This window comes from Vicugna pacos, chromosome 16 (assembly GCF_048564905.1).
Source record: "Vicugna pacos chromosome 16, VicPac4, whole genome shotgun sequence".
Classification (NCBI taxonomy): Eukaryota; Metazoa; Chordata; class Mammalia; order Artiodactyla; family Camelidae; genus Vicugna; species Vicugna pacos.
In genome coordinates this window covers 27,326,252-27,353,263 of record NC_133002.1, presented here as the reverse complement: position 1 = coordinate 27,353,263, position 27,012 = coordinate 27,326,252, and positions in this window count along the sequence as shown.

Below are 27,012 nucleotides of genomic sequence, written 5' to 3'. Positions count from 1 at the left end.
ATGTGCAGCCAAGTTGAAGGAGCACTGCCTGGAATGGTGGACACAGAAGAGAAGTGAGGTCCTTCCTTCATAATAACAGAAAAAAGGGGAAAAGAAAAAGACTGGTATAAGTGTATATGAAAAGAGGCATTGATCTGTATCCTTTCATAACACCAATAAAAAAATGCAAAATATAAATTAGCTGCAATGACACAGATGTAGAAGGAAAGACAAATTGGTTTTTATAGTTGACTCCCATTTTTTCACATGCACCTTCATTATTGCGGCCTCCTTTTCATCGTAGACTAGGTGCCCCTTTGTCTTGAACTAAGTCCCGGTCACTGCTCCCCCTTCCTATTGGGATGTGCACAAAGAAGCATGACTCTCATCCTAAAGTCAGAGAAAGGGTAGAAGAAGCAGGGAAACATTTGTTGAGGTGCCATCAGTATTTGAGCAGTGTTTGAGCTAGGCATTTTACATAATTGGAAATGTAAATTTATTGCTGCCACTCCTGCTGCAAAATTTAAAAAAATAAAACTATATATCTTTGTATCAACATTCCAGAGCTATGAAAAGATGATTTTTGAGTCATCTGTATTATTGCTTCTTTCCATCAGCTGAGATAATTTAGAGCTGATGGTGCTTGCGGTCAGCAGCAACAGGACAGTAGGTTGTGAGCATGAATAACTCTTGGGAAAAAAATGCTTTTACTAGGATCATCTGAAAATGTCTCCAAATATTGATTTAATAAATTGAATCACAGATCTACAGAATGTTGGCACTGAAAAGATATGGAGGGAGTAGGTCAAACTCCTCTTTTTATAAATGAAAAAAAATGAGGTTCAGCTACCAATAGAAAGTGACATTGGTCTTTTACAATGTAATAAGCTTCTAATAATCCCCATTATGAATAGTTCCCATTGTTTACAACTGAAGATGTGGGTAAAAGCGTATGTTGGTGAAAGACTGTACATTCAGAGATGAAAGCTGAAACTAAGACAAAATTAGATGTTCATAATGCTTTTGAGTCCTGAAAAACAAAAACTTATCATATTGGCAGCATACAAAAAATACTGAAGAAAAGTTTTTTGGTCATTTAAACTGCCAAGTTTAAATTTAAAATTGCCAACTAATAAGTTTAAATTTTCATTGAAACATGCTTGTTGAAAAATTGAAGATGAAGACTCATTTAACTTTATCATTCTTCCTTATTTAAAAAATTGCCTTATTTTTTTTTTTTAGTTTTTTATTTGAAGTATTTTACTTTACTTGCGAAAGCATGCTCCATTGTTTAGAGAGGCCAGCGTCGTGGTAGTGAGATCTTGCGAATGAAGTTGCCTAAATTCATATTTGAACACAGCAGCTTACTTCCTGAGTGATCTTGGACAACTTAACTTCTCTGTGCCATTGTTTCCTATAAAATAAGAATAAGAGAGTTGCTTCTTCATGACAGTGGTAAAGACGGGTCGAAGTAATGTACAGAATCTACTTGGAAGGCCTCCTGGCAGAGAGGAAGGGCCATGTACTTAGTTACAGCTATTATTATACTATATCTGGTTTTATAATCCAGGTAAATCTTGAGTCTTACTGATTTCATCTCTTAAAAAATTCTAAATATAAACTCTAAAATGGAAATTCTTAAACTTCATAGTTGTAGCTAATTAACACATAAAGTTCAACCAAGAAACACACAGTAGAGACCAGTTAGCTGCAGACAGCTGTGATATTTTCTGTCCTGCACAGACTCTAAGCTGTAACTACCGTCACTTCTGAAATCAAAGGCAAGCTAAGGAATAGAGCTTTAAAGCTTGGCCTGGTCAGGTGTTCAGACCATGGCAGGGAAACAGTTTACTGTTCACATGTGAATTTTCAAAAAATAGTATTAAAACGAACACTGTACATATTTTGTTGTGCGTTTGACATCGTTAACAGAAAAGAAAAAGAAAAAAAAACAGAAAAAAACCCATGCATTTACAAACAATGAGGCTATGTCTGAAAATTATTATTTTTTTATATTATGTTTAGGATTTAGTGACCAGTTAGGAAAAATATCATTTCATTGGTGTAATCCCTTGATTGACTAAACTTGTTTTTTTAATTAGGAAGAAGAGTGTGTTCCCTTTACCACCTGGGGAAAGTGTATACATATAACCCTTTGTGCAAGTGCTCTATTTCTGGGTAAGAACCTGCCACAGACTTTTAAAATCTAATGTGAAATGCTGAGAAAACTGAAAGTCAAGCTGGGAACTATGTAGTCTCATAGAGAAAATTTTTTCCAGAGAACATCTGAGCCAATGCAGGGTGCCACTCTGGAGGTTCCACAGTCTCTTCTGCTCACAGTGCTTCACCCAATTCTTTTCACCTCATTTGTTCAAATCAGATCAGTGGTTTAGGATTCTCCAGGGTCTGATTAAGAGACCAGTTGGAGGCATTAAGATTTCTAAAATTTTCCAAGTGTAACAGCCAAGGTAAAATATCCAAAAATAGCCTAACAAAAGGATAGTAGGAACTATCAAAAAATAAAAGTAAAAACTACTGAAAGGTATAAAAGGTGCTTTAATCACATGATTCTAGATTAAAAGATCATATCTCCAAAGTATCAGAAATTATAAAATTCTTTTGGGTTTATTGTGAATAAAATAATATTAGTAATATAATAATTAATAAGATAATGAGAGTTTTACTTGTTCAAGAATAGCCAGATTAGAAAATAGGGCAGGAAGTCCAGATATGGGCTCTGATATCAATAATAATTTAATATAAGAGATGGAAGGCATTACAAATCAGGGAGATAAATAAAGGTTATTCAGTGAATAGAACACTTGTTAGCTACTTGGGGGGAAAAGAAAAGATTGAAATCATACAGTGAACCATATATTGTGATAAATTCCAGAAACACTTAAAAAGTAACACAATTAGAAAAAAAAAAACTAGAAATAAATATGGATGAGTATACAGCCTCTAGATGAACAGTAAGTTTCAGAGGAAAGTATACAAAGATTTCCATGCATCAGAAGCATCCTAATTTTAAACAAAACACCAGAGGATGTTATTTGTTTACAAATCCGACCAGGGGCTAATTCCTTCAATACATAGAGAGTTCAGATCACTTCAAAGGTAACATCAAAAAATCTCAGGAGCACAGAAGGCCGAAAAGATGAACACACATTCACAAAGGAAAAAATAAATGTCACACTTCAATGGTAATTCACTCAGTGCACATCAAAATGAAATAGTTTTCCACCTCTCAAGTGACACAGCTCTGTTTATGAGGATGAAATGCCAGTGATCACCAATACCATGCCTAGTTACTGGATAATTTTTGTGAAGTATGGTTGATTTACAATGCTGTGTTAAATTCTGGTGTACTCCTCAAACCTTCTTAGAAAGCAGTCTAGCAGTTGATATCAAGAGTCAAAAATACTCATATGTTTTAATCCACTAATTCAGCTTTGAAAAACTTTTAATCAGTAATTATTTCAAAATGGCAGGGAAAAGTCAGTATGGATGCAAGTCACAGACATACTTTTATATGTATGTGTATAAATATATATATAAAATCTCAGCCAAAATATTCTTCCAACCCTTCCCAAAGTAGAATAGTATGCAGTCATGAAAAAGTGTGTCCATGAAAATATTTTATGACATGTCAAAGTGTTATGATAGATTTGAGGATAAAATTAATATATAAAATGATTTGTAATATACAAACAATGCACCGTTCTGAAGGAATTATGTCTAAAGGTCGAAGCAATTATTCTTATTTTATTTTTTATTCATTTTCAGAGTTGGGGTCTTTTGATTGCAGGTGACAAAATCAATCTCCAATGTGTTTAAATAACAACCAAAAAATGGGGATGCATGGGATTTATTGGTTCCTGTAAATGAAAACCTCCAGTCTGAGGTCTGGCTTCAGTCAAGGAGAGATACTCTAGCCCAGATGATGTCAAGAGCTGCTTTTGTCCTGTCTTCATTCTGTGTCCAAAGATGTCTCAGCATGATGCTTCTAGGCACGCAGCATCCCAGATCATCCATCCAAACCAAGACAGGTCCCTTTTGGCCCCTTTCTCTCTTGATAGAGGAAGCTTATGATTCACATGGGCACCAGCACATATCTCCTCACATAATAGTGGCTCTTCCTGGGTTATTTGCCAATTCTCCAATCATGTGCGAGGCCAATACAATGAGGGGTATTATTTGTCTTAAACCAACTGAGATCTACTTCTGGTGCTTCAGAAAGAGTGGGTCAATCGAGGTTAAATCACAGGACTAAAAACGAAAGGGAGGTTACTTATCCTAAAGCAAGTTCTGGGTCCTCTTCTAAGACTGGGGACAGATACAGGACAGAAGTTCTGTCCATTACTGAGTGCTTTCAAATTTTCTTTAATGAGCAAATGTTAAATTTATGATCAGAAAAGATGATAAATAAGAAACTTAAGGAAGGAGAATGGAAAGCTTTCCTGTTTCTTAAGAAATATTGAACCCATTAAGTGCTTGGAAGAAAAATGGAAATGTTTCAAGTTTGTAAAAGTTCTGAAATGAATTAGAATTGATTTTACAGACCATGTAGGAGACAGTGCTATACAGTTAGTGTGTCTTTGGGCTCTTTGAGTATTTCAGTACTTTCACATAAAAGTTGCTTCATTTGGGGCAAATTGCATCATTTCCACGTGGCTCTATTTCCTCATCTGTAAAAGAGATATAATATTACCTTCCCCACAGGGTAATTGTGAGGATTTTGAAAAATAGACGTGTGCTGAAGCAATAGTAAGCATTTAAGGATTCTTAACTTTTATGTTTACTTAATACATAATTAAAAAATTATTATGCAGACTTTTAAAAAATGCATACTATTTAAATGGCCTATATGTGCTGTACAAGAGAGGAAGGCTTAATATACCTTCTATAATACATTTTTCTCAGCCTTAACTAATTTTCACATTTAATCACACACACACCAAAAAGTTATTCCTTTCACAAGCATGAAGACTTAACTGTGAAGGAAAGGATGATGAAAGAGAGTAGAGGAGAAAATAAAATGCTTTCTCTACAAACTGATGGCTTAAAAACTAAGAAAAACGCCTTTTTAAGACTTTGGTCCATCAACTGGTGACTGGATAAAGAAGATGTGGTATATTTATACAATGGAATACTACTCAGCCATAAAAACCGACAACATAATGCCATTTGCAGCAACATGGATGATCCTAGAGAATGTCATTCTAAGTGAAGTAAGCCAGAAAGAGAAAGAAAAATACCATATGAGATCGCTCATATGTGGAATCTAAAAAACAAAAACAAACAAAAACAAAGCATAAATACAGGACAGAAATAGACTCATGGACAGAGAATACAGACATGTGGTTACGGGGGGGTTAGAGGGTGGGAAGGGATAGACTGGGATTTCAAAATTGTAGAATAGATAAACAAGATAACATTGTATAGCACAGGGAAATATACACAAAATGTTATGATAAATCACAGAGAAAAAAATGTGACAATGAGTGTGTATATGTCCATGAATGACTGAAAAATTGTGCTGAAAACTGGAATTTGACACAACACTGTAAAATGATTATGAATCAATAAAAAATGTAAAAAAAATAATAATAATAATTAAAAAAAGACTTTGGTCACCATATTCATAGCTAATACTTAGGTAGAGTTTTTCACATGCCTGCGGTTAATGTTCCAATTGTTTTCACAATTAGTAACTAATTGACTCATCACAATGGTCCTATAAATTGCTATTATTATCCTCCCATTATATGGGTGAGGAGATTGAAGCCCCTAGAGGTTAAGAAATTTCCACAAGGCCCCACAGCTAGCATCGGATCTGGGATCCAGATGCAGGAGTGTGGCTCCAGGGGGGGCTTGTAAACACTCCCTCTGCTCTCCCCTGCAGGTGCAAGCCAGCCACCCGCTGTTACTGTAAATAACATGATGTGGTTCACTTAGTCCTGAAATTCACATTCTTTGTAGCTTTCTGTCTGGGGCAGTCATCAGGAGCAGCCAGGGACACTGAGTACATGCTTCTGGACTATGACCAAGAAGGTAGATGGAAGGAAAACAGTTTAAAAATGGGATCTTTAATGTGCATTCTTCAATGGGCAGGAAAAAACCTGCCAAGTGAGGAACTGAAACCCTATCAGCCACGTGCAAATTATGCTTCAGACACCCCCGCTGCCCTTGGGTCCACACAGTCAGAACTACAGGGGATCAGGGACATGAAACTTATGTAAATGCAGGGAGTAGGAATACCTGCCATTTTAAGATCTCAAGGAGTATGAAAAGCATATGAAGCTTTCATCAGCAGAGACCTGCTGTCACTTCCACTGTTTCCCTCAGGGCATGTCCACAGCTTCACTGGTTTTATTCAGAATGAAGACGATAGCTAGCACCTGCTGACCCCTGAATCAGTGATAGGTTCTCCCTTGAAAGGAAGCATATCCCCTTCATGGGTTACAACTAGTTCATAACCTAAGTAATTCTACAGATGTAGAAGGGATACTTTCATTGGTTCTGCTATCACAGACTTCCCTCCAAAGTATTATGCCACCAGTTACCCCATTTTCACCCATTAAAATATACTTAACAGGCTTCCTTCTTTAGTGCAGTTTTAGGTTTACAGAAAAATTCACAGAAAGTGGAGTTCCCATATATTCCCTATGCCCTGCACACAGCTGCTCCTGCTGTCAGCATGTTACATTACTGGATGCACTCATTCTTTTTGACATCTTTCATTCCTCCTCCCCTAAAATTTAACATGCCTGATATTCACGTCTCATGGCATTTACGTGCGATTTATATCACTTCTCACGTTTATGTGAGGTTTACAACACATGCATGTTTTCTGTTTAAGCTGGGTTGGGGGCAAGTTTTCTGTGTAAAAATACGATCATTAGTGAGTCTTATGCTGCTGGGTTTTTGGGTTGTCAGGTCCTGTTGACCATTGCTTCAGTTATTGGGATCATTGTCTAAGGACTTTCAGTGTTCATTGTATTTTCTGCAAAACTTCCCAAGAACCTGAATGGAACAGACCCAATCCAAAAGTACCTGACTGTGCAGGTGGGCCACGCCCATCACTGCTTCCCTCATCAGTTTTATCATCATGGTGACCCTGAACGCCATATATGAGAAAGTGGCAATCATGATGACTGACTCTGGTAAGGTCCTCCTGCAGCTGAGATAATTTCTACACTAGTTTTAGAACCAGGTCAAAACAGAGACTATCTTTTAAGCACTTCAATTGCAGTACATTACAGTCTTTATTTAACTTCAAGTGTAAACGTATTTTCTCTAGCCTATGTGAGAAGTGAATTAGCTCCATTTTTGCATTAGTAAAAGGGACAAAGGAAGCTTTAGAATGTCCAAACTCTGTGTAAATATGTCAGTGCTTAATAATAATTTCAATTACATTAGATAATGTACCCTATTGTTGAAAGTAAATAGTCTCTGTATTGCAAATAATTGGAAGAGGGTCGTGGTTCCAGTGGCAGATTTGCTTGTGCGTTACGGAGAGGACAAGTAATCACACTGTTATATGTCTTCCCCCCATGCTGTTCCCGTTAGTGTAGCTCTATTCTCATCAGCTGCGACTTCTATAATAAATGTTTCTTCTCTCTGGCTTGTATCCCACCCAGCGGCTTAGCGGCCTAAGTTAAGTGCTTCCCACATGTTGCATGTGGCTGGGTGGTTCTCCCAGTGGTCTGCTCAGTTGTCATCTTCTGAAAATACTAAGACCAATTCAAATTCTGAACTAGAAGGATGACCCGTTTTATGTTCCCCAAATGCTTCTAGCAAGTTGCCCCGTGTTTTGTTTGTCTTCTTCAATAGTCCTACCTTACTGCCGTTCAGGGAGACAAGAGAATATTATTTAGCAGGATGTTTAGAAGTAGCTTTCTTTCAAATTACACCTGACAAAGGAAATTTCTTGCCCATTAGATACTTTTGTGCTTATAAATTTTAAGGAACGGGTGACTTTTTTTTTTTGCCTTGTGGGATATTTCGTTCTTAGTGGGAGAAACTCTTACAACAGTGTGTACAGTTGGAATTAACATAGTGGATAGGTTAAGAAATTCAAAAGAGCTGATATGAAAACAGTGTGAATTGTGTGTGTATATATATATATATATACATATTTAGCGTGTTAACTCATGTGTCCGTGGCTTTGATTAGGGTCTCAAAGCCGTTCACAATTTTGCAGACTTACCTTTTCTTTATTCTAGCTGCAGAGCTCCCAAGGACCAGACTGACTATGAGAACAACCCAGCCATGAAGGTGTTCTTGTTCCAATTTGTCAACTACTACTCCTCGTGTTTCTACAACACATTCTTTAAGGGCAGATTTGTGACTTATCTGTGAGATCTGGTGTATTGGCTGTAAAAATACAGAAATGAAGAGGTGTGAATACAGCTTTGTGTTCTGACAGTCTAACCTGTTTCAGGTTTTCTCTTAGTTGCCCAATGAAGAGTGTCTTTACTCTCTGTTCCTTAGATATTTTAGGCATAAAATAATGACTTTATTTCATGTTAGAGCTATCCAAAATTTAAATGAGATTTTCTTTCTAATATTCCAGTGTGACTCAAGTGGCTGTCTCCTTGAACTGATGACACAGCTGACAATAATCATGGGAGGACAGTCCATCTGGAATAACATACAAGAGGTGTTACTTCCGTGAGTACTCAGTCATGTGATCTTGGGGTGAGAACGGCCCACCCACCCACGTCATTTTCCTGCGTGGCCATCTCTAGAACAGGGGAGACTCTCTGCTTATTAAAGCTCTCCAGATAAGATGATCCAGCCAACATTATAAATGTACCTGCTGTTTAATAATTATGTTTAAATACCTTCCTTTTTGTGTTTAACATAAATCCTCAAGTGCTATAGTCTCTGCTTATTAGCACAGCACTGGGGACTGACTGATCAGAGCCCTTTTTGGGGCCATGAACTAAGTTTTCCTACAACTTCCTGCAAATTTCTCCTCCTTTTATATATGCATTTAAAAATCCATAACAGGAATTTGTTGAGTGCCTAGTATGTGCTAGTCACTGTATTAAATGTTGTACATATATGTGTGTGTGCATGTGTGTGTGTGTACAATTTAATCACCCAAACAATCCTTATTCTTATCTTCCTTTTGCAAATGAAGATCCTGTGGCTTAAAGAGGGTAACTGATTTGCCCAAGCTCTCATTGCCAATAAGAGACCACTGTGGGACTCAGATGTAAGACCCTATCTCTCTGAATCCAGGTTCTTCTAAGAACAGAGACTCTCTTAGGGTCCTAAGGCACAGGGTTACATAATGTTTTAAGAGACACTGTCTAAAATAATAACAACAGAGGTTTTGACTTACTGTTCTCTTCCTAAAAATGAGAAAAGCAGATGTTAGCAAAGGTCACACTGTCCTTTTGATTTTCACATAAGCCCAATCCCACATCAAAGTGGACAGTCCAGTGTTATCTGCAATTTCTGAACATTTCAAGGAGCTTACTGTATTCGCTTTCTGTTGCTGTTGTAACTAGTATCCCCAAACATCATGGTAGTAGGAAGAAAAAAGAAAAAGTCTCCACTAAACAACACAAATTTAACCTTGTAGGGTTCTTGAACGCAGAAGCCTGCTGAAGTCAAAGTGTTGACACGGCTGTTTCTGAAGGCCTCAGGGGAAACTGTATCTTTGACTTTTCTGTCTTCCAGAGGCCACCTGCGTCTCTTGGCCTGTGACCTCTTTTCTCTGTCTCAAGGTCAGCATGGTTGTGTGCCTCTGACTCTGAACCTGTGGTCAGATCTCCTCTCCTCTCTCCCCTCTTCTGCCTCCTTCTTCCTCCTTTAACGACCCTGGTGATTACACTGAGCCCAAATCTATAATCCAGCTGGTCTCTCTTAGAGTCGACTGGTTAGCAACCTTAACCACATCTGCAACCATAGGCCCCTTTGCCAGGGAATCTGACCTCTTCCTATGTTCTGTGGATGAGGACATAGACATATTGGCGGGGAACATTTTTCTGCCTACCACACTAACCTTTTTAAGATAATTTCTGGCTTTGAGTATCTGTTTTCATGAAACTGTTGATCTCTCTTCTGTCTTGCCTTCCACACCAGCATTATGCTCCTGGCCAACCTAACTGCAGAGCTCGTCCCTCTCTGTGGTGTCCCCCAAAACCACTTACACAAGCAGGTGTTATTGTTGTTTGTAGCATGGGGGAGAAACTCAAACAACTTGAATTTTGAAATAAAAAACCTCCATCATTTTAAAATCTTCCATGCCACTATAAAATTTTATTTTTTTAACTTTGTTTTTTAATTTTTAAACTATTTTAAACTTTGTAACTTTTTTTAAACTGTACTTTTTTTCTTATCATCCTTCATTGTAGGCTCCAGAAACCTGGTATTCTGCCCACCACATCCAAGTTTCCTTTCATTGTTTCTCCTCCCTTTCTTAACCTTCCTTCTCTTTCCCTTATTACCAAGTTTCTGTCCATTCTCTTTATAGGGCAGTTAAATTATTTTTTCTTTCTTTCTTTCTGTTTTTGCAGAGTGAACACATTTTCGTGTCAGTGTGTCCTTCCACATTTCTTCACAAGGGCTTCATCTTTCAGCTTCAGTGTGGATTCCTGGGGTCTGTCTCGAAACAAAGGCATTTCCCTTGTCCCCCAGCTCACCACGCCCCTCAAAAAAATGATTCTGATCTCCGCTGTGAAATGAAACTTTTTTTTCCCTACTGTGCAGTAGACAACCCTTAACCTGAGCTCACAGTCAGATATTTCCAGAGGAGTAAAAGTAGGTCATGTGCAAATAATACTACTTTTCTCTGTGAAAAGTAATAGATCAGATAGAGGAAACACAACTCAGATTACTCAAAATAATTTCCTGAAGGAAATAAGTAAATTATTTAATACTAAATTTTGTTGAATCTGGTAATCCGTGAGCTATTTTTACCAATCAAGAAGGATATATTTCCAAAACTGTTACTTAGCAATTTATGTGAAATGAAACTTGCTCACATGAACTAGTTTAAAATAAAGGATGCATTATAGTATCTGTGGTCTGTTTATACCTTCGCTTAAGTAAGCACATTGTTCTAGGTTCCAGTGAGCTGAACTTTGCCTCCATGTATTTCTACTATGGGCTAAAATATTTAGGGAATTTATTTTGAATTATGTTTCCCTTTTTTGAAAACCAGGAATTCTGAATTGTAGCCAAGTTCGAGGGTGGCTTGTTTTTTCCTCACTGCCTCTTCTCTTTGTATAAGTGCAGTTTCCTTCTTAATTTTTCATATAAAATCCTAACATACCAAAGATCTATCAATTACTCTTGCTGCACCAAAACTATACCCATCCTCAAAAATACATAGGAAAGGAAAAGAAAACTTACCAAAATTAGCGACGATTTTCATGCTTTTTAAATATGTCTAAAGGAACATAATGAAATGAATTTCACCATATCTCACCTGCCTCCGCCCCCCCATCCCATGTAGGGTTCTTGAGTAGGATTCTGGGAGCAAATTAAGGACAGTGATGCCGTGATCCAGGCTCCCTCTGGGGTCTCCCCAGCACTTGGATCGGCACCTGGTATAAAGTAGGTCTCAGTCCGAGCCAGCTGAGTGAGTGAATGACTCACAGGCATCGAATGCGTAACATCAGTGAATTAACAGCATTCTTTGTAGGACTCAGACAATAAGCTGAGTGCCCTGTGGCCTTCCCAGCCTCACATACTATTTTGATGTTGGGGTCATTTCTGGGAATGTTATTCTGTACTGGACAAAAGGCTAGTAAAATTCCAGGGTTAAGCAACTTTCCTAGGGAAATTTTATGATAAAATATAAAGAAAAATAGTTAAATGCCCAAAATGACATAGCATTGTCCTTTGGTGTTTAGATAATGTATGGCTGTAATTTTCTTACTTTATATGTTTCTACATTTTCCACTGTGTGTATGCACTACTATATAATAAGAAAAAGCAAATGTTTAAAAGAGAAAATTTCTCTTCTCCAGATATGATTTGGTTAGAGGATGAGTCAGATACATATAATAAGAGAATCTTAAATACATGCGTCCATAATTCACTCTTTAAATTCAGGAACAGGAAACTCAGGAATGAAATAGTTTAAGAGAATCAAAGATACTTGTATTCAAGATTAGCAAGTAGGAGTGTCCTCAACAGAAATGGTGATAATCTATAATGCAGGGATTAAATGTGATAATGAAGGTACAAAGACAACATGAAGTAGAAAATGCCACGTGGCAAGCACAGAGTAAAGGGCAATATACTATGATTATGCCAATATGTGTGGTCAATTCCCAAGCAAATGATTGTGTAACCCCTGCTAGAGGGAGAAAGCTTCCAGCCTTGGCAGGAGAGGGGGGAGGATCCAGTGTCTGTATTTTTTAAAATGTCTACAGTTGCTTCTCATGTGCAAATTGATATCCCTGCACGAGAACCTTAAACCAACAGAAAGCCCAAAAGACCGTGGACAATGATGGGTAGACGACAGCCCAAGCTTTTCTGCCACAGATGAGTGATTCCACTCAGGAACACTGAGCAAGAGGCTCAGAGTCTTAGCTAAGGACAAGCAAGTCGGGACTTCTAATATGACCTAATGCCATCGACGGGGGAGGGCAGTTCAGCACAAGAAGGGAGCGCCAGGTGAGTTAACATGGAAGTTTCATTCTGGATCCAAACCGTGATGGATTTGGGTCCCAGAGGGTAAAAGCCCTTCTTCCCTGGGGCATGGACCGGATTCCACAAGTGGCTGAGACAGGAAGTATGAGGCAGAGAAAAATTCCCCCAGGAGAATCCCGAGTCTGGGTGCCAGGGAGGGTAATGGATGAGCGTGGTCCCAGCGCCACCCGCACTGCAGGGCTCCGAGGGGCTGTGGAGCTGTGCGCCCCCGGCCGGACCACAGACCTGCCTGCAGTGCTCTGGGCTGCAGCCTGGGGAGTGGCTTCAGCAGCAGGCTGGCCCCGTCATTTTCGTAGGTGCTACAGTGACCCCCACCCCTGTGGCCACGGTGATCCCAAGCCAAGGGTCTAAGTGACTTCAACCTTATTTACAGGTGACCACAGCCGGTTAGCCTGTGCTGCTCAAAAGGAAGACCCCACATGGGGTTTTGCTGTGTCAGGGGGGTTGCTAATACCTGGCCTGCTTTGAATTTTTTCATCCTCATAGCAGCCTGGGCAGTGGAAGTTTCATCTCTCAATTTTATTTCAACTTTTTTTGTTGAAACTATAGTCGGTTTACAATATTGTGTTAATTCTTGTTTAATTCTTGGACTATATATATATATTCCTTGTCATATACTTTTCCACTAAAGGCTATTAAAAGTTATTGAGTGTAGATCCCTGTGCTATAGAGAAGGATCTTGTTGTTTGAAACAAAAATTACTAAACAAAGTAACAAAGTAAGCAGACTAAACCTAGCCATGTATATGACACAGTTGAGTTTATCTCAGGATTTAAATGTGGTTTTGATCTCCAGGATCTCTTTATCAAATTATCATATGTAAAGTGCCTGTGGAACACTTCTCAGAAAAATGTTTTAAAACCATAAGATTTAGAGAATAAAGAAGGAAGATAATTATACTGAAAAGCAGATATCAAAATATAGAAATGGGCATTTGTGATACAGTAATATCTGAAATATTGGAAGAACGTGTTGAATAAGAGGATCCAGTGGTGAGTCTACTAACCGCAACATTCTGCCATAGCAGTGAGTGTAAATCATCTTCTGAGATCTGCAACAATTGCATTTTGAATGTAAATAAAGTTAAATAACAAATAAGCCATGAAGTGTGGATTCAGATTCAGCGGTATCTCGAGTCCATATCCCCAGCATTTCCCAGGGCTCCCTGCTCTTCCCCTAATGTCATTGAAAGAAGTGGGGAAAGATTGTGAAGCGAAGGGCATGTTCCATTGCAAAGAAATCTCGTAGCAGACCTGGGAGCATGGCCAATGAAAGGTTAATGCTGAGATTAGAGGCCGTGGGAAACCAAGCAGAGGCAGCTCTTTACAAGTCACATCATATGCTCTGTGTGTGTCTACGTGTGTATGCATACAGACGTGTGGGCATGTATGATGTATACACCTGCCTTTCGTGTGAAGCCGCCTCACTGTCCAAATTTGAAATCCATCCAAACGTGCAGTGCTGTCAGCCGAAGCTCAGCCAGATGCTAAGTTGTCTGTTGTTGCTCTGTCTCTTCTGCTGAACTCCACGAGTAAACCACGTGCCACCTGTTGCTTTCAGAGACAACAGCTCTGTAGGCTACAGGTCCATGCCTTGTTTCACTGCCAACTCTGATTTCCTTTCAGGACAAATTGCCATTTGAAAAAGGGGGAAGCATTCAGTTGGCCCACAAGCCTCTGAGTGAGGAAAAAACATAACGTTAGAGACAGCTCTGTGGGACAGCATCCAGAAGGGGGCAGAGCATTGGGCTGCGAGTCGAGGCTGTGTTTCTTTCAAGCTCTGCACTGAATTTGAGGTGGCATGTCACTTCTTTGGCCCTTGATTTGTTCAGCTTATATTAGGGTCTTGGACCTGTTCTATCCAAATTAGAGTATCACTTTTTTGCTCGGTGACCCTCCAGGGCTCCGCAATTCCTTCAAAGGGAAAAATGCCCACATCCTCACGGCAGCCTCTAAGGCTCCACCCCCAAAACCACCACTTATTTCCTATTCACTGTGGCCCACACCAGTCTCCATGCTGTCTGTCCAGCGTGAGGGACCTCCAGACCTTTGATCACTGTTTCCTCTGCCCATTCTCTGCAAACCCCTTTGCTCCCGTCTTTGCCTTATTCAAAGGTCACTGCCCCATCCCCACTCCTCCCTAGCACACATTCTTCACTCTCCTTTATTTTCCTCCACAGCACTTATCACCAGCTCACAGAACCTGTATTTCTTTCTTTTACTTATTTTCTCTGACGATTTTCAGACTGGAAAGGCCATGGTGGATAATAGCAGAAAAGTGGGGGTAAAAAAGACAAATGAGGGAAGGCATCTTCTAAAAGCTAAAATGCCCACCTGAAAAGGAGGTAGGAGATAAAGTAGTAGTAGTCGTTACAATTTTGGTAAACCCAAGGCACGTAGTCAGGACTAGTTTTCACAATATTTGAGGGTAGGGAGGCAGCAATAAAAAGAAATTTATCCTGAAAACAAGAAATTAAATTCTTGGGAAGATGATGTGTTCAGCTTGAGATATCAGTAATACTTTTATGACCTTGGTCTGATAATATCCTGCCTTATACTTTGATCTGTTTGACAGCTGGATCATGAATCTAATGATGCCACAATTTCGGGAGCAGAACAGACCAACCCACGATGGGAACGGGAAAACCATCTGTATCCCATGAGCAAACTGGGGTTATTTTATGAATACCCTGAAATGAGTAAGTCATCAGTGGAGATTTCTGTGCTGTCGGTTATACTAGAGTATGCTTTGGGTCTCAGAAGCATCAGTTACCAAGCCAAACAATGTCCTAGCATACCGAAACGGAGCCCGCTTTTTTCCATTAGATGCAATTATGCAGTCAGGCTTTCAAATAGGGTGCCTGTGTATATCTTTGTCAATATTTATGTTGTACAAAGCTGAAGATTTACTGCCAAGGAATGAAATGGAATACTTATTCAGATATGTCTCCACCATTGATTCTCAGATCCTTCTGGTCATGTCGTCTAAGGATGAACTCAGAACCGTTACTAGATGTGACTCAGCTCAGGCTGTAGCCCGTGTGGCACAGCTGTTGGCTGATATCCTTCTAAACAGAGTCATGTGAGCCAGTCAGCCTGTACAGAAAGCCCGCAAGCGCATCCTGCCTCATTGCAGCAAGGTGCACCGGGTCACCCCTTCCACATCTCACACCTGCCTTTGATATTGTTCCTATTTCTTCTGGCTGATGGTTTCTGCCTGGTTCCTTGAGTGACCTCATGACACATCACTGGCTTGAATTCAGGATGAATTTGCTGATCTGGAGTATCGGTAGAACACAGATCCCCTCCTTCTCCAATGTCTTTGTCCATTTCCGTACATTTGCTTGGGCTCTGTTCCTCTTGGTTGAACTTGGTTTTGAGCTCTCAGTTGCCTTTAAATTGTTGCATCTCAAAATAGATTTCCATAGGAAACGTTATCTTTTCTATTATGCATGGTGCACTTTTATCTACTAGAAGGCTGTTGATGTGCACGTTTTGTATCTGAAACCTTTCAGCTCACCACTGCCTTGAAGTAGTTTTTTTTTTTTTAAACTTAGGAGACAGGAAAGGATTTTTGTCAATAGGCTTTGCATTTATGCATGCAGGTTCTTGTCGGCAAAGGCACCCTTTGTGCTTCCTGTTTATAAGTCTACAGATGGAGTTTTCTTTTTCCTAAATTACATTCTATATATAAAATAATTGCTTTTAAAAATATACATTATACATAGAAATGCATCTGGTTCCCTCGGTGAATGAAAGGTCATATTGTGGCATCTTCAGTCAGCTATGCTTTGTGGCCTGGTGTCTGATTTGAGTTTCATCTTTGCTTTTGCTGTGTTTAGTGACCAGGTTCCATGAAGGGTGCAGCTGCTGTCCCTGGTGTAGAAATTATGTTCGTTTATTCTTCTTATTTTCAAAAGGACTTTAAGCCAATGACCTGTTATTCCAAAATGAGTCATAATGGTAAATATGTCTTATTGGGGGTATTATCAGCATTAATAATAACAACAACATTCTGGGGGCAGCATATCATTAGGTATTTTAACACACACAAAAAAAGCCTTGGAAAAAAGTTATTGTTCTAATTAAGTCAAATAAATGTCATGAAAGGAAAAATTGTACGCTTTTGGGAGAAATTGATAGGGCTTTTAGAACTTTATAGTCTCATTAAAATACCAATTAAATAATTCAGCCTAACTCTACCCTACATAACAGGATGGAGTAACAGCTATTCTAGAGAGATTTTTCAGATTTATTCGTTTTCCTATTATCTAAATAATCCCTGATGAATTAGAAAATTCAATCCATTTCTGAGAGTAGGAAGTCTGTTATTCTGTATTCAATGCTGGAGTGAAACTTATTTTGTGTTCTTTTCATTCATGGGAGATAGAATTTCCAAGTGCTTTTTGAATTATTTTTGTTCCTCTAAAATAAATTGCCTTTGGTGGTGATCTCCTGACCTCAGTTTCCTCCTCCCAGTTTTCCCCATGATCATTAATGACACCCCACCTGCCTTTTAGTTATGCCTCTTAGCTGCTGAAGGGGAACAGCTACTGATAGATGACCCTGGAGCCCTCCACCCGTGCTTCATTAGGCCTTGCACGCAGCCACCAACCCTAGTCTCCTTCGCCTGAATTACCTTTCTCTGCTTTTCTGCCTGGAAGGACTCTTGCCAAGCCTTGACAGGGACCCCTCCACTTTTTAGAGATTATCTGCTCTCCTGTCTAGGCATGAATTGTACTTGATTCTTGTCTTGATGGTGCATGATCGTGTCCATGTTCATTGTGCTCCCCGACTGTAGTGATCCTGTCGGAGGCAGTAGTCAGACTTTTCATCTTCCCGTCCATGTCTGGAGCACCACAGCCTGGACCCTGGTTCTCCTACGTGTTTAAGTGACTTGAGCTTGGAGTTTCAACACACTCACATACAACTATTAGATGAGGTGGCGGTAACATTGCCCCCAATGCCCCCACAAGGTTCTATATGGCAAATGGTTTTTTCTGAGTGAAATTTCTCTTCTATTTGTTTTCATGAATTCCCCACTGTCCTTTGAGATTATTAGAGTAACCCTGAGTTGTTAACCACAATATCTCTCCCCCCACCAGTGAATGATCCTGCTGCCTGAGAACTCAGACATGGGACATAAGAGAAATAATCTATCAGTCTTAAAATCTGGAAGCCATAAGATACCGTTTTGTACTTAGAGCACCCACAGCACAAACACCAGTCTCTCAAGAATTTGACGCTGCCTTCCCAGAGGGCGGGTGCCATAAGTGGAATGCTGTGAGGGATGAAGTGAGAGCTCTGCATCTCTGGTACTGCCTTTTCCACCCTTGCTGTGTTAACTTGATCTTCCCTTCATATATTATGTTCTCCATTTAATTTACTGCATTTAATATCAGTTGTTCTTCAACATCTCCTTGCACCCGCCCCCTCCTTTCCCTATCTCTCCAGTGCTCTCCCACCCACTCCTCTCCTGCGCTCTCCAGGAACAGGCCTGTCTCCCCCACGCCCTCACCTCTGTTCTGACTGCCCACCACCTGCACTGACATTTCCTTAACTCCGCAGAATAAACTTTCCAAAATGGCAGCTGAGTAACTGGGGGCGATTTTAGACCTCTCATCTCTTTACTGATTCATTCATTTATCCAACCAACAAACATTGAGTACTGCTATGCCAAACACTGCATCAACTGCTGGGGAGACCAAGACAGGTAAGACTTGGTGTCTGCACTTCCCAGGCCAGGCGAGGCATGGCAAGTAGTTAATGGATTGCTAAGCAGGTGAACACAAATTGGACTTCCTAGAGCTGGAAATATTTGAACTGAATCTTGAAAGGTGAAAGGAAGTTAGCTCTCAATTTTGTGGTAGAGGGAGTGGACACTTCATGCAGAGAGGTAGAGACATATATGTGTACACAGCATGAAGTGGCTTGGCCAGACTGAAGAACAACAAGTAGAGCTAGAACAAAGGATCCATAGGTGGGAATATCAGGTGCACAAGGCCTCTGTCACGATGGGCCTTGTGTGCTTAGACTTCAATATATCCTTAAGGAAGCAGGGATATATTGGAATATTTGTAAGAGAATTGCATAATGTTTATGTTGCAGAATATCTGGTTATTCTGGCAGCAGAATGGAAGATACTATTTTTGGGGGGAGGCCCATATTTTGTGGGAAAGGATATTTCGGGGACCAACCCAGGTAACCCAGACAACAATTGGCACATGCCTGCAGAGAGGCCGTGGGCAGAAGGAGAGAGACATGGGCGGCATAAGTGGTGACTGCTGCAGTGGGGACTGCAGGACCGGGGCGGCGGGCCGCAGAGCTGCTGAGTTGACTTTCAGTGACCCATCCAGAGAGCAGATCTGCAGGGGGAGTGTAAGGGGAGGAGCTGGTTTCGAGGAGATGGTTCTGTGTGTGACATTTGGAGTGTGAAGTGTCTATGGGACATCTAAGGGGTGATGTCCATTGTTAAACTGGTTTCACCAGTCAGGAGCTCAGAGGAGCTGTGGGTGAGGCTGTGGGGGCGATTCAGTCCTGCCAGGTGGAGGACTGAAGACGAGGCCTTGGGGAAAAGGGCCATGTACATGACAAATGGGAGAAGAGAGGTCCACCAAGAGAAAGAAGAATAGCAGTGCAGTTGAGAGAAAACGAGTTGAGGCAACACAGAGAAGGCTGTAACCTGGCTTAAGAGGGATTTGAACACTGAATAAAAGGAGCGTAGTGAGAAAGGGGGTTGTGTGGGACATAAAAGCAAGGGCTAAAGCCCACCTCTAATTGTCTAAACTGAGGAAAAGGCGGAGGAGGACTACACTTAGGTAGCTTTTAAAAAACAGATCTGTGTGTATCTGTGTGTGTGCATATGTGCACACACACTTTTCTGCCTGGGCTTTTAATATTTATTTAATTAAAACAAAAATTAAGGGGGGAAAACATTCCACTGAGAGGAAAATATTTGTCCACGGCAAAAGCTACCTGGTAATCAAATAAACAGGAGCTGAAAATGCCCACTGGTTTGAAACACGCAGCCACAGGCAGTGCAACTCCTTTCTCAGTGCCGCGGTGAGGGCCGTGGGGGATGCAGTGCTCTGAGCCCTGGAGGAGTCATCAGCGCAGGCACTTCTCCAAGATACTGGACTTTAAAGGGAAGAAGAAAGTATAGAAAGTAACAGAGAGCAATACAGGGCAGTGAGAGAGGGTTGGGCAAGGGTCAGTTTTGTTTTACAGGGGGCGTTTCTGGCCTTGCTGTGTTGCTAGGCCTTTGCTCTTGTTGGTATTTGTTCCAAAAGCTTTTTAGAAAGTTCTTCTCGCTTGACTATCTGAACAGATTAAATCATGTTGGGTTATTTCTAGTGTTTTATTTTTAATTAAAAAATTTTCTGGAATTTATTTTAATGTCAAAAGTGCGGACAATGTACCAGGCCTTCTAATGATTTAGTTAATTACACCAGTACCTGAATCCACTGATTTTAAGTGTCAGTTTTATAATATTACTAAAATCTCTTAAATATCCACATCTATTCTTGAAATGTATTCTATTTCATTCATACTCTCAGTGCACTATTTCTATACTGTTTCCATGACCATAGATTAATATCTCCTACAGTTGGTCCTATTTTATCCTTTTCCAGAGTGTGCCTAATATTACAAATTCAAACATCCCTCCTCATTATTTTATTTGTATATTTGTGTATATTTCTGGAAGTAATTTAGGATCACCTTTCAGAAATTTTTCTTAAATCCATTCGGGTTTATTAAGTAAATTTGCATTCAGATACTAAATTTATTTTGGAGAAAAAATGTTCTATGTCCCCCAAATTTGAGTCTGCCAACTGAAGAGGATGGTGCATTCTATTGTTCATTCAATCATCATTTTTTTTTCTTTTTTAAGTCATTTATCAGAATCATTTTAACATTTTTCATTAATTTATTTCTGAATAGTCTGTGCCTTGGTTGTCATTATAAATGATATCTTTTCTGGGTTTGAAAAGGGATGATTGCTAATGAAGTCTTAATTTCTAGTTTCTCTTGAATTAGAAAGGGATCTGACAGTGTGGCGCCCTCTTTCCAATATGGTGACTGTGAGCAGTGCATTTCATTAAGATGTCCACTTGCCAATTTGCCAGTGGCTGCACCTACTCCACATTTTTCTGATACTTACCCGCCCCCTGTAGGCAGACTTGTTCATGTAGGGTTAGGTGGGTTATGGAAACAGATACTGACATCACTGCTGCCACGCTGCTGACCCTGTGGCATCACTAACTCTGGTTCTTTCTCTGTGACTTCCCTGAATATGACATCTCCTTTTAGGCTGGGGACATGAGGCTTCTTTCCAGCACTGTCGGTTTTTCGGCAACACACCCCTGCCTCTCAGGTCAGAAGCAAATGTCAGCTCCTCCTACTCATCCACCCAATCCACGGTCTTGCCGTTCCTGGCCAGAGTGGTCCCTATCCCTTGACTGAGCAGTAACACTAAAGGGACTACAAACTTGCCTTTCATCCACTGTCTTAGTTACATACCTGTGGTAGTTTACCTAAAAGTCTGCCAGTTAGGGTCTAAAAGTCTTTTAGATCTCTGGCCTTATCATTTCTAACTGCTCCCCCACCCCATGGAACAGCTTACCGCAGATCTCTGCTGCCCCATCTGTAGCAATGCCCTGTAAATTACAGACAGAGAGAAAAGAACTTCTAAGCCACCACCATAACTTTGACTTCCTGTGACCACACAGACCATAGAAATATCAAGATAAAAATTCCTGAAGAAGGATATTTTGCTTAGGAAGACACTTTAATTGCATACCTTTCTGTGACTTGTAATAACTTCATAGACTCTCTGAATGTGCTGCACTCACCTTCCCAGACTCAAGGGAGCTTGCTCACTTGCCTATTTTCAGTGCATTTCCTCCAACATTCTCTATGCAGAGCTTTCCCAAAAGTACATTCCTTATTCCTTTTTAAATTCTTATATACAACCACAATATTCTTTTTCTTAATCCTCAATGACAAATCATCTTCCAAGATTGTATTATTTCAACACTGAGAGTGAATAATATGCTTCAAGATTCCCAAGTTTGTTACCAGAAAATAACTATGATTGGTTGAAGATTTTTAAGTATGTTATTCCTACTAAGGGTATATACGTGAAAGAAACAGGTTGTAATGTGTCTTCTTCCGAGAGATTTTATATTTGCCTTTTGTTTGGATTCTTTCACTGTTGAACATTATTATTACCATGAATGTCTTTTCTCTTTGGGATTTAGTTCACCATTTGCCCCTCTCTCTTTACAGGAGTAAAGGAATTGATGCTGTCCTTCCATCCATCCACCACTCCATGTTGTGTGTCCATTCCTTCAACAGGTATTCAGTTTGGGTTCACCACTTTATCTGTGGCCTCTTTCCAGTGGCCAATCTGTTGGCTCTGGAGAACAATATATTGCAAATCAGAGTGGGTATGTGGAAACTTGACTACCCTGTATAGACGCATGGTACCAGAAAAAGCCCAGGACATCGCAGCATGGCAGCCCACCATGCAAGGAACAGCAATTCTGGCTGTGGTGGACCAATGTGAGTAAAAAGTCTTCATGGGCTGAAGACTTTGAAAAGTCCAAACATGCATTGGCATTACTTCCTAAGGAATCCAGTGTTGGGCATTGTTTAATATGAGAGGCAGATGCTAACACTGACATCGCTATAAACAACATATTTGTTGTAACTGTAATTGTTATTATTTTAATATATTTTCTTTATAAATATTATTTATGACTTACAAGAGCTCTTACAGAGGCAGTTGTTAAGAAGCGTGGCCATTATACTGTTGCAGAAGTGTTAATTCAGTAGAAGCATGGTAATAGTATTAATAAGTACTCACTCGTTTGATCCTCACATGGCTCTAAAGGTTACCCAGCAGTGCTTGTATAATGGAGATAGAAATCCAGCTGTTTAAGTTTTTGCAGAACCTAAAATAAGAGCAGTCATTCCACCGTATTTTACCATATATTCCAGACTCTCAGTTTAAAGTAGGAACTACCTGATGAGGTCATATAAACCCTTTGTGAATCCCCAATCATTCATTACATTCCTGGACCCCTGGGGCAGAGGTTCTTCTAGAAGGTGGTCCCATCTCTCCTCCCCACCCCACTCTTGGCCTTTGCTACCCACTGTTGGTCATTAGCTAAGCAGCCTCATGTCCTGCATGTGTCTGAGCTGTGAGGGAACAGAACTCAGCTGTTTACAAACTGTAGTGACTATGACCAGTTTGAACAGTCTCTCTCCTTCCCTGCCCACACCCCCACAGGGCAACAGGGGGCTCACAACCACAGCGATTCCCATGCCAGCCCATCAGGGAGCCTTCTTCCCTAGAAATGTTCTTACAACCAGGGCTGTTTCGTCCCTTACTTCACTGCCAGTTTCACTCCCAGGTTGCAGTCCCAAACAAAAGGCTATCCCAGTTTGAATTTCTTAATCAAGTCATATTTACACTAAGTCCCTGGCACTTTCCCATGAGCACTCATAGAAACAGAACAGGACCTGGCAGTGGCTGTGGGCCAGGTTCCTGGGTGAGGGGACTTGCTGGGCCCTTCAGGTTCTGTAGTCTGGCTCGAGCTTAGCTCCCAGCACCGCGTCTTCCCAACTGCATGATTTCGGGCAAGGCTTCAACACTTCAGAGCTTCATTTTATCCCTGCTTCATATTTTAAGACTGTTATGTACCAAAAAGTGTGCTTAGGGAATTCAGTGAGACAATGAATGGATTTCACATAAGATGGTCCTCAGGGAAGGTTAGTTATTTTCATTATGCACCATCGATAAAATTGGCTGCACAGACTTGGCCAGGTATCACAGCTACAGGCACAAGAATTTGACAATGTGTCACTGTGGCTCATAGTCACTATTTTACACAGTAAAACAGCTACATGAGACCACCCAGCTGTCAGCCCACCCGACTCCCCACCCCAAGATCCCTGAATTAATCTGATTTGCTTGCTACCCCTTCTTTTTGGAGAAAGTTGGCAGATCACACACAGTCAATGACTGCTAGGTTATGTCCATTCCCATTCACTCAAATTGCCCCATTTTCAGTATCCACTGTGCTGCAAAACATAGACTAATATTCAGAATAGGACAACAAGGCCTTTCCCATTCCACAGTCAGAGAAGCATGAATCTGTCATGTTTAATATGGCATATGACACTAAGCAAGGCAGGAAAACAGGCCCCTGTGCTTTAACAACATTTTTAATAATGACGTTTGAAACTAAAAGTGTTTTTGTTTGACCTTCAGCTAACCAGAAAATTTAATTGACTCCTATGACCCATTCCTCAGGTGTCCTGGTTTGATTGTATTAGGCACTTTTTCCTCATCTCCCCAGCATGACTTTGCTCCATCAGCACAGATGGAGTGTCTCCAAGGCTGCTCTGTGTGCATGGGCGTGTGTGTGCACACATGTGCCCCCACTGATTGGTGCCACTGTTTCATATCCAGGGGTTGTTCTGTCTTATAACTCAGGCATTGCTTTATTATATCCTAGAAAACTGCTTTTAGATCATTGATTGAACTATAGACCATCCTCTTGCCCATATTAGGAAGTGACGTCTTCCAAGACACAGGTCCGGTGTGTTTGTATTTATGTATAAGTAAGAATTAAATATGCATGTCATCCCCTCCTATATTTAATTTGTGTCTTCTCAATTGAATGTGCACAGTAAAGGCTAACTTCCCATAACAGGAGAACTTTTAGGAAGACAGAAGAAGGAATTAGCCACCAGGGAGAAGACAGGACATCAAGCAGGATTTGGTATAAAATTATTTACTCTAAAGCTGCTCTGGCTCAATATGTGGAATTGACATTGTTGTATCATGCCAGAGCATCTGCTATTGAAGACTGATTTTAATTTACTTTGATATAACTGGAAAATTGTGTTGGAACAACATGGGAAATGAAGCACACTGCATCTATCTGTACTCCTGAATTGTGTCTCACAGCTACTCAGTTTTGAGGAAAAGTATCTTGTCTGGAGACAATACAATTATTTTCATTGTTGGAATTTTTCTAGCTTCCAGAAGCACATCTGCAGGTGATTCTGTAAAAGTCTAGAGTTGACTTAAATAGCAGGAAATTTTAGCCTATTGAAATCAGGAGAAGTGAAATATTTTTGCCTACTACCACCACCACCACCAGGCAAGCACGTGTACACCCAGAGAGATTTCACATCAGACGAAATGACAAAGCTGGTTCTGTTACCGAGGCCAAACTTGTTCTGCTCGCTACACAACAGCGATAAAAAAATAAATCAGGAGACAAGGTTTTGGAGCAAGGTATAGTAACTTTATTCAGAAAGCTGGCAGACCAAGAAGATGGGGGACTAATGTCCTGGAGAATCATCTTGCCCAAGTCAGAATTCAGGCCCCTCTTAAGCTAAAAAGGGGAGGGAGTGTGGTTGGCTGTGCAAACTTCTTGCTGCAGGCATTCTTTGTTCTTGCAGTCATCCATGTGTGTCAGGCTGTGGTGTCCCTGTAAATCTCCAACAAAACAAAGGTTATTCTCTATTTTGCAACTTGCCATCCCTGCATAAGTGCAGAAGTGCTAACATCATTAAAGGTCAGAGCCCCAAGAATAGGCTTTCCTGTAGGTATTAGGCTAAAGGCAACGTTGTTTTACAAAAGGTGCAGAGCCAGCAAGATTAAGCCTGGAAAACAGGGCACAGTGCTTCAAACTAAAGGAACAGATCCAATGTGGCGTCAGATTTGTTCTCTATTACAGTTCAAGTTAGGGGAAATTTTGCAGTAGAAAATCCCCTCAGTTGTTTTTCTTGCTTTACCTGACATCTTGTTTGTTGGCTTGTGGTCTCATGGTGTCTATACCGTATGTTCAGATGAATAATATTAAAATCATATGGTGCAGAAAACATATCTGTTCTGCTTCAAATAATGACTGAAACATTTAGCTTTGTTTATTCCCATAGAATTTGGATTGAATCATTTCTCAACTTTCTTCTTCCTTCAAACCAGTAATTTACTGGAGGGTTTAAAGCCCAAATTAAAGAATTTTTCAGGGAAATATACACAAAATGTTATGATAACTCACAGAGAAAAAATGTGATAATGAGTGTGTTATTGTCCATGAATGACTGAAAAATTGTGCTGAACACTGGAATTAGACACAACATTGTAAAATGATTATAAATCAATAAAAAATGTTTAAAAAAAGAATTTTGGAGAAGACTCATGTAATTCATAACAGTTTTACATCCGAATTTAAGGCTGACCCATATTTATACTTTTAATCAAGGAACACAATAAACTTTCTTAGTAGATCATTAATGGCGTTTTTAACTTTGTCCATGTAATCTTTTGGAAGTTGAGAGACCTAGACACCTGATCTAACAAAACAGGAATCATTGCTTGACTCTGTGAATGAAAGAATCCCAGTATAGTTTCCTGCAAGTATATTTTATTAAAAATAATAAGGAATTCTTGCTCTCTAATAAAGCAACATACATAAGAACATTCTGAGTGTTTAAAATAAATCAGACTATGGGTTAACTTATCTAAACAAGTCAAGATAGTTTTGGGAAAAATGTATGAACTTGAAGGAAAATACATATTGTGTAATTAATATCCTATTTTTAATAAGCAACTGATAAAAAACCCAAAATTTAATCATTTATTTAAAAAGTAGTTATATAAAGCCAACTTATTTTTCATAAGTTACATAAATAAAAGGGCTATCAAAATTTACATTATTAAAGATTAAATTATACCAAATAGATCACCAAGGTTGATTGATTTTCATGATATTAATAATTTTTGAAAATATAACTTACATATAACATATCCAAGAAGCCCTTCAGTTATCCACAGTACCCTAGTATACAGTTATTCTTACTGTACTTAAAACAAGTAATAGGCAAGTTTCAGGCCCTTGCTTTGAACTGCCACTGGAATTCTGGATATTCCCTTAGGTTAAAGACCAGAAGCAAAGTAACAATTCTAGTTTAAAGCAGTTGCTCAAAGACTTTAAAACATTCACTATCTATATCCAGTTACAGGAAAGAATTAAGTTTTCTGAACGTTAAAAAAAGAAATTTATGCTGAAAATGAAATTCTGTCATGTATGCTGATCATAACTATACAGGCTCTAAATTAATCCTCCCTTTACTGTTTTAATACCAACATAGGTCATTATAATCGCTTTCAAATTCCATTTATGCTAGATGAACGAACGCCTCTCCACATGCTCAATTCTGACAGCTGAGTGTGTGTGAAAGCCGTCAATCACCTAGCTAGTTGGGAACACACAGTTTCTTTTCAGTAGGAAAATACACGACATAAATATATATGGGGAGGTACTAGCTC